Genomic DNA, 7,448 nt, shown 5'->3' with positions numbered 1-7,448 from the left:
TGGACCTTATAAGGTTCCCCTTAGTAGAATAATGGAGAAGGTGAAGTCACATAGTGTGCATGGTGTTCTAGTTGGAAGGATAAAGAACTGGTTGAGCAACAGGAGGCAGAGAGTAGTAGTTGAGGGGAGTTTCTCGAAATAGAGAAAGGTGACCAGTGGTGTTCCACAGGGATCAGTGTTGGGGCCACTGTTGTTTGTAATATATGTAAATGATCTGGAAGAGGACACTGTTGGTATGATCAGCAAGTTTACAGATGACACGAAGATTGGTGGAGTAGTAGAAAGCATAAGGGACTGTCAAAGAATACAGGAGGATATAGATAGACTGGAGAGTGGCAGATGGCTTTTCAATCCAGACAAATGTGAGGTGATGCATTTGGGAAGACTAATTCTAGAGCAAATTATATAATGAACGGAAGAGCCTTGGGAAATGTTGTTGGGCAGAGAGATCAGGGATTGCAGGTCCATTGTATCCGATAGGTTGCTGCACAGGTCAGGAAGGCACATAGTATACTTGCCTTCATCGGATGGGGTATTGAGTATAAGAGCTGGAAAGTCATGTTAAAATTGTACAAGACATTTGTTCAGTCACATTTAGAGTACTATGTACAGTTCTGGGTGCCACATTACCTAAAGAATGAGGATGCTTTGGAGAGGGTGCAGAGAAGGTTTACGAGGATGTTGTCTGGTATGGAAGGTGCTTGCTATGAAGAGAGGTTGAGTAGATTAGGTTTGTTTTCATTAGAAAAAAGGATATTGAGGGGGGACCTGATTGAGGTTTGAAAAATCATGAAGGGTATAGACAGGGTGGATAGAGACAAGCTTTTGCCCCGGGTGAAGGATTCAATAACAAGAGGTCATGCTTTCAAGGTGAGAGGTGGAAAGTTTAAAGGGGATACATGCGGCAAGTACTTCACACAGAGGGTGGTGGGCATCAGCAGAGGTGATAGAGGCAGTCACAGTAGATTCATTTAAGCTGTGTCTGGACAGATGCATGAGTATGTGGGGAGCAGAGTGATACAGATGCTTAGGAATTGACCGACAGGTTTACACAGTACATTTGGATTGGCTCAGGGTGGAGGGCCGAAGGGCCTGTTCTTTGTTCTTTGACAAAATCAACCAAGGTAAGACTACTCAACTTTATCCTAGAGTTTTATGATAATGGATTTGCACCCAAAGATTTTAAAGTTTAAAGCCCATCATGGAAATTATAAAATCAAAATAAACAACTAGTAACTTGTTATACAACACCAGGTTATAGTCCAACAGGTTTATTTGGAAGCACTAGCTTTTTGAGTGCTGCTCCTTCAGTAGGTGGTTGTGGAGTGTAAGAATGTAAGACACAGAATCTATAGCAAAAGATTACAGTGTGATGTAACCGAAATTATATATTGAAAAAGACCTGGATTGTTTGTTAAGTCTCTCATCTTTTAGAATAACATGTTGGCTTCAGTTCTTTCATATGTAAATCACAGAACATTTTAAAGTTACATTCTCAAGTGAACTTTAACAATTGGTGTCACGTCGGCCCAGATAATGCATTGAAGATGTGAGCTGCCCTGTGTGAGGCTGACTGTGCCACAATGGACAGACTAATTCTAATCTAAAAACGGGTTTACAGAATCTTAACGTGGATTCATGTAGTTTTTGAGCTAAGTAAAATGTAATTCTGCAAGTACAAATTCACCCCACAAACATATGTGTGTGTGTGTGTGTGTGTGTGTGTGTATGTGTGTGTGTACGCGCTTGTGTGTGTGTGTTAAAGGGGGGGGGTATTAGGTGAGCAGGGGTTATGAATGTCTGTGAAAGAGTGTGTGTATGTGTGTGAGTGTGAGTGTAAAAGGGTATAAGTCTGGTGAGAGGGTGCATTTGTGAGTGTGGGAGTGTTTGTGAGTGTATGAGAGAGGGTCTGCGTGAGTGTATGGGTCTGTAGGAGAGTGTGTGTGTCTTTGGAGTGTCTGTGTGTGCGTCTGTCTGTCTGTCTGTCTGTGTGTGAGTATAGTGCAATAGGGTCACCTGTAGCGTGACATGAACCCAAGATCCCGGTTGGGGCCATCACCATGGGAACTGAACTTGGCTATCAGCCTCTGCTTGGCCACTTTTCATTATTACCTGTCCCGAAGTCTGCCTTGGAGGACGGTCCCCCTAAGGTCCGAGGTCAAATGTCCTGGACTGCTGAAGTGTTCTCCGACTGGAAGAGAACACTCCTATCTGTCGATTGTTGTGCGGTATCCATTCATTCGCTGCCATAGCCTCTGCTTGGTCTTGCTAATGTACCATGCCTCAGGGCATCCTTGCCTGCAGCATATAAGATAGACAATGTTGGTTGGTCGCGTGAGTATCTGCCACGTACATGATGGGAGATGCCTCACGCATAATGGTGTTATCTGCATTGATACTCTGACATGTCTTGCAGCTTCCACCGTGACAAGGTTGTATAGTGTTGCCCTGAAAGCCGGCATCTCCAAATCATAGCTAGTATTTTGTGGAACAGAACCAGTATTAAGTCTATGAGAACTGTTTGATAAAAATTGAATTAGTTCACTAATGGGATTCAAGGAGGGCTGCCTGTCTCCAGTACTATTACTGAGTTCTTGACTTTTTATACCCTCAGGGAAGCAAGGATACAGACAATAAATACTGTCTGTTCATTCTCAAAGATCATGAGGCACTTTATAGGGACATTAACAAACTAATTTTGATAATGAGCCATATAGGAGGTAGGGACAATGTGCTAAAAGAAGGGAATTAAGGGGTGCCTTAAAAAAAACAACTGGAGGTAGAGTGGGAGAGAGCTTTTGGATAGAAATTACGGAGTTTCAGAATTGGAAGCTGAAGGCATAGCCTCTCATAGGAAAGTAATCAAAGTAATGGATGCCAAAGGACCCGAATTGGTTGACCACAGAAATCTTTGTAATAGGAGGTGGCCACTAGGAGAGTCTGTAAGGCAGGGCAACCCAAAATGAGGGTTTGGATCCCAAATAGGTTCACAAGCAGAGGGGTCACATGCTCTGAGGCAGTTCTGGTCACTGTGGAGCTCTGACAAGTTATGGTTGTACAGCTGTACTGCACTCTCAGTTGACAATGCAGTGGCGCATACATTTTGAAACAGAGAGAAGAGTTTAGTATGCATTGCTTTAAGACTAGAGGCGATTAAAGACCGAGGAATGACTGAGGTCATTGAATCATCTGAAAATAAGGTTCCGAATTTTCGTATTGAGGTGTTGCTTAACTGGGTCTTTGTCGAATCTCTGACAAAGGGAGATGATATCAATGAGACTTGTTCCAATTTGGCAGGATCCCAGCACAAAGAAATCCAGGACTGCAGTTACCTATGGAGCCACATGGCTGTGAGCCTGCAAATCTTGTTCCAAGCATAAGCATCACCTTCATGACTTGAAGACATTGAATAGATTGCTCATGGCTCAGGTGGAGATTGAGTGAAGTACATCCTAAAGGCTCAATGTGGACAGGACCTCCTGGCTGATCCCTTCTTCCCCTTTTCCTCTTTCCCCTCCAGGCACTTTGTCCTCTCCTGTCCTCACACTGTTCCATACTTCCTATCATAGTCATAGACCAAGGAGGATAGCAACTACAGTGTCACCAACCAATGTTGTGCACAAATAGTTTGCAATCACAGCCACCACTCCCTGAATTTAGGCGTTTCACATTTAACTAACCCTTTCCCTATCAAATTCTGAAAATGTTCAAAGTGACGATCCTTACTGGTGGCAGTGATTATATTTATTCTGTATAAGTAAAGCTTGACACATTTTAAGGTCTGAGCAGTAGTGTTGAAGCACAACAGCATTATTCTAATATTCAATACAAACTGACTGTGCTTTAAGCACTATTGCAGCAATCAGTGCAGCACAGACATGCATGGTACCTTCTCTGGCCCATCCTTCTGCAAGGCCTTGGCTACAGGGTGACCTCTAACCTCATCAGGTCAATTACTTTTGCAGTTTCTGTGCATAAAAAACAATATTTATGCTTCCTTTATTCAACAAGTCAAGGGAGACAAGATTTAAAACAATCGTTGCCTTACTGTTCATGGAATAACCTTATTGCAAAAGATATCATGTCCCCATCTGTCAGTTCAGAATCCAGGATTGCTGAGTTGCTGCTCTAACACTCTTGTCAGCTGAAAAACATTCCAATGCAAAGCTTAATTCAAGCTAATAAAACATTGTGGTCTTGGGACTCAGTTATTTTGTCTCTACTTATGTCTGGATCTGGGATTCTACTCGGTATTTATTTTAGTTCTCACACAGCAGACTGTCTGTTTTCATGTTTAGCCTGAATTTCTGTTTCGTTTTACCTTTTTACCATTTGGTCCCTTTTTAAACCATTCAAGCCAAAGAAAACATTTAGCCAACGAACATCCAAGCCACAGTTGCTGATCATGCCATCTCTCAGCTCCTTGTACTGTGGCCGTATCTCAAGCAGGGAATAGAAGTTTCACAGTTCAGTGTAAGAATCAGAACACGAGTCAGCAAAACTCTAACTTATGTCAAGTGTTGAGCAGCCTGTGTGGGTGGGAGGAGCAAGAATCTGAAGATGAGCCAAGGGGGTAGTTGGAAGAGAGGTCTGGAGAGTTAGGAGAACCTAGGAAGAAGAGCCTGGAGAGCCCAGGGAGCTATCCAATAATAATCCTAATGTATACAGTTCTTACAGTGCCAGGAAGCTGTGGAATATTCTCCTTGTCAATTCCTTTGCTGCAGCACATTAATGGCTCAAGAACTTCTTCTGTGTTAAACTATTCCTGATAAAAAAAAAGATCAGCAGTAGCAAAAGTATATTCATCTGTAGGTGAAATGTAAATTGACTCCCAAATTTATATGTCATAGCCATGATCTGCTGATTTGCATTAATATGACATTTCTCTGAGTTGAATGCTTCTTGAATGTAAGTGAAGCAGTACCCAAAACAAACTGAAAAGATAAAACCATTCCGCGCACTCATGGTATTTTCAGGTTGGGCCTGTAAAAATATTTGAATTGCCACATAAATTTAAGAACATTCAGTATATGCGATTGACTAAGAGTGACAGATATCAAAGCATTTGCCAAACAACATATCGATCAAGGTGATAAAGCTGGATTCGCTGTCGATTCCCTTTTAAACTGAGCATGATGAATGAAAGACATACTGTAGTAACACATACCAGTTGTGTTCAACTTCAGGAGATGTGATAAGCATGCAATGAAAGTGACCTACAGTAAACATTGATAGGGGAAGCTTTTCCACCACTAAACATATTTGAAGGTCATACAGACAATTCTGAACTATCAGAACCTTCAGAACTTGGCTCTGTGCCAGCATTTGGCGCAATCAAAGATGTATCTATGCATCCTTTCAAAAATTACATGAATTCAATGGGGGCAGGACTGTGTATTGATCACAAAAGCTCATTCAGCTTCTTAACTCTACTTTGGCTATCATTCAGCAGGTCAGCTTCCAAAACAAGAATGCAAACTTTGCCATTCAAAGTTTATTAATGTATTTAAAAGTTTTCTTTAAAGTTTAAAACATTTAAAATTTATAATAATCTTTTGAAGTCTAAAGAAATATTTAAACATGATTACAAACATGTAAAGGTTTGTTAAAGCGCTTAAAGGTTTTTAAGCATTTTTACATATTCCATAAATGGATTGAAAGGTATTTATCATGTTGAAGACTACTTAAAATCACAAAGTGCCATGAAACACCAATCTGAGCAACTGACTGTTTGATCTTAAGAGACATGGATTTTTTTAGTGTCATCAATGGAGGAATAACTTCACCAGGAATACACCCTTTTCTGAGCCTTGGACAAGCATTTGCCACTGGACCACTGTGGTATTCAGGAGAACAAGTACTGCAGCAGGCTATGAAAAAGTTGAGAATGGATTCTTTATTTCATATAGCAGCAAACAGTGATACTTTATTATCAACAGAAAAAGCAGGTCAGTGTGTCAAACAGGGAAGAGGGTGCCTGTAAAAAAGTCCAGTAATTCAAAGTCCTTGAAGTAATGATGTGCCCAGACAGTTAATACATGATGCACTAATGGCTGATGCTGTGTGGTGCATAGAATGTACAGAACTGAAAGATCATTATTCAGTACCAATAATGTTTAATGAATAGATTCATTCAGTGGCAGATGGATGACCACTGTGGCAAAAATGTGTGTTGGAAAATCTTGTCTGCTGTTTTAAAATAAGTAGGTTAATGACTGGTGAGAAGGCAGAGAATTATCAAATAAGTGCATTTGTGTTTCACATACTAATTGGTCTTTGAACCCCAATTCATAGCACAGAAATAAAAAAATACTGTATAGAGTATGCTGTTTGTTTCTGCTAAAATGTATATATTGAGTAGGAAACTGAGTGGTAGAGGAAACTTTCATTGGACATCTGGGCTATTATTTGGAAGATTTCAATATGTAGAAATAGAAAAGCAATAGCTCAGCAAGAGATTATTCAGCCCATCATGCCAGTGTGGCCGAAACAGAGTTAACCAGCCTATTCCCACTTTCTAACTTTTATGTTTGTACCTATATCAATGATGACACTTCAACTGCATTTCTAAGTACTCTTTAAATTATGGGAGAGTTTCCTGTATTTTCCAGCAATGATTTTCACATCTAATTCAATTGATTTTTAAGATGGCGTTTGGGTATTCTCTGAGTGAATAAATTTTTCTGCAACTCCTCTCCCATAGTAAATTTTGCTCTTTAATTTAAACCTGTTCTGCCAGATTATCAATTTCTCTGTTTAAAAAAGGTTTCTTCCTATCCATTCTATCAGGCATTTCATAATTTCATTTACCTCAAATAAATCTTCCCTGATTCAAAGAAAACAGTCCAGCTGATCCAATCCACACTCTCAGGTAAAATTCTCCATTCCTGGCAATATCCTTTCAAGTTTTCTCCACAGCTTCTGTAGTTACACCATTCCTGAAACATAGTGACCAAAGCTATATGCAGAGCCAGAGCTCTGGTTAATCTCACATTTTATAGATTCTCCCATTACCTCCCTGCTATGGATTCTTCGCCATTTTTCTATACTTTTGAACCATGTTTTCTACCTGATTTGCTAGTTTTAAGAATGGTGGTCATACACTCAAACCTGTTCCTTTACACTTCACAATATAATATTATTTATTGTGTATTCCCTTGTTTAGTTTACCTTCTCTACATTCATTGCCTCTCATTTTTCTGAATTCCATTCTGTTTTCCACCGTTTTTGTCCACCTGATCAGTCCATTGATATCTTTCCGTAGTCCACAGTTCTATTGTTCATCATCACCCTATCACTTCCAAACTGCTTTTTGGAATACAAAGCTAGGGATCTATGACTGAGCCTCAGTCTACACGATGACAATAGTTTCTACCAACTAATGAATGGAAGTAACTAACATGAAGCAGAATTTGCTGATCTTAGTCCCAGCCAAATGACATGGCCAT

The sequence above is a fragment of the Hemiscyllium ocellatum genome, chromosome 4 (assembly GCF_020745735.1).
Source record: "Hemiscyllium ocellatum isolate sHemOce1 chromosome 4, sHemOce1.pat.X.cur, whole genome shotgun sequence".
Classification (NCBI taxonomy): Eukaryota; Metazoa; Chordata; class Chondrichthyes; order Orectolobiformes; family Hemiscylliidae; genus Hemiscyllium; species Hemiscyllium ocellatum.
Note: the sequence above shows the minus strand (reverse complement) of the source record.